This window comes from Mirounga leonina, unplaced genomic scaffold (assembly GCF_011800145.1).
Source record: "Mirounga leonina isolate KUSES-001 unplaced genomic scaffold, KU_Mleo_1.0 Mir_154, whole genome shotgun sequence".
Classification (NCBI taxonomy): domain Eukaryota; kingdom Metazoa; phylum Chordata; class Mammalia; order Carnivora; family Phocidae; genus Mirounga; species Mirounga leonina.
In genome coordinates, this window is record NW_023270389.1 from 26,566,788 (window position 1) to 26,568,629 (window position 1,842).

Here is a 1,842-nt window from a genome sequence, read left to right on the forward strand (position 1 = left end):
AAAGTGCTTTCAACTGCGTGACTTTATTTCTTTTCCTAAAATATCTACCCAGTAAGGAGGCAAGTATGATTCTCTCCATTTTACAGATAGGGTAACTGAGACCTCCCACTTTTGACTGATTTGGCCCTGGTGACATAGACCGGACACTGTGACCCGGGTCTACTACCTCCCATGGAACTGTACCTCAGCACTGTGCACTCCTTGCCCTCCTCCCTGTCCCCAACATCCTGCGCCAACGAGGTGCCCCCCACACATCATTGCCTTTGCATTTAACAATGCACAACATCCACAAAGGCCCCCTTCATACATCAACAGGGCCCAGCAGGTGTTAGAACTGGATGACCTCCAGGGGTCTGTGAGCACTGAATTTCCAATCTCTGTTCCCTGAAGAAAATCTGTGTACCAGTGTGTAGTATTTGAGGGGAGGCAAAGTCTGCAGAAGAGATGGGTCTCTGGGTGGCCTCAGGAGAGGGGTTTGAGAAAAACAATCATCTTGGTGTTAATGTAGGTATATGGGGAGAGGAGATAGGGCACTCCACAAATCCATAAAAAAAAACAAAGGACAGTGTCAAATCCTATTCAAATGACATGGATTGTAGATCCTCAGATGCTGTTTTGTAAAATTTTTGAAAGAGGAATTCAAAGAGAAGTCCCAGAAGAAAAGAGCAATTCTGTCTTGCCAAGACATCTCGCCCTTGCTAAAAATCCATGGGCTAAAAGCAGGACCCTATACTAAGTTTTAGTCTGTGTCTTATTTTGACTTATGGATAGGAACCTTTTTTAAATTTTATTTTAGGTAATTAACATACAGCGCAATATTGCTTTCAGGAGTAGAATTCAGTGATTCATCACTTACATACAACACCCACTGCTCAACACAACAAGTGCTCTCTTTAGTGCCCATCCCCCATCTAGCCCATGCCCCTCCCCACCTCCCTCCAGCAACCCTCAGTTTGTTGTCTATCATTAAGAATCTCTTATGGCTTATTTCCCTCTCTCTCTTTTTTCCCCCTTTTCCCTATGTTAACCTGTTTTCTTTCTTAAATTCCACATATGAGTGAGCTCATATGGTATTTGTCTTTCTCTGATTTATTTTACTTAACATTATACTCTCTAGCTCCATCCATGTCATTGCAATTGGCAAGGTCTCATTTTTGATGGCCAAGTAATATTCCATCATATATGTATCTACCACATCTTATTTATCTATTCATCAGTCAGTGGACATCTGGGCTCTCTCCATAATTTGGCTATTGTTGATAATGCAGCCATAAACATCGGGGTTCCTGTGTCCCTTCAAATCTGTATTTTTGTATTGTTTGGGTAAATACCTAGCAGTGCAATTGCTGGATCGAAGAGTAATTCTATTTTTAACTTTTTGAGGACCCTCCAAACTGTTCTCCAGAGTGGCTGTGCCAGTTTGCATTCCCACCAACAGTGCATGAGGGTTCCTTTTTCTCCACATCCTCACCAACACTTCTTGTTTCTTGTCTTCTTGATTTTAGCCATCCTGACAGGCATGAGGTCATATCTCATTGTGGTTTTGATTTTTATTTCCCTGATGATGAATGATGCTGGGTATTGTTTCATGTGTCTGTTAGCCATCTGGAAGTCCTTTTTGAAAAAGTGTCTATTCATGTCTTCTGCCCATTTCTTAACTGCACTATTCGTTTTTTGGTGTTGAGTTGGGTAAGTTCTTTATAGATTTTGGATAGTAGCCTTATAGATAGGAATCTTAAATGTCCCTAAAATCGAGAGCTCTCCATAGCAGCCAAGCCAAGAATGAAGGGCTGAGATTAAATGGGGGAAAGGAATACTCATTCCTTTGTTATCGCTACCTGA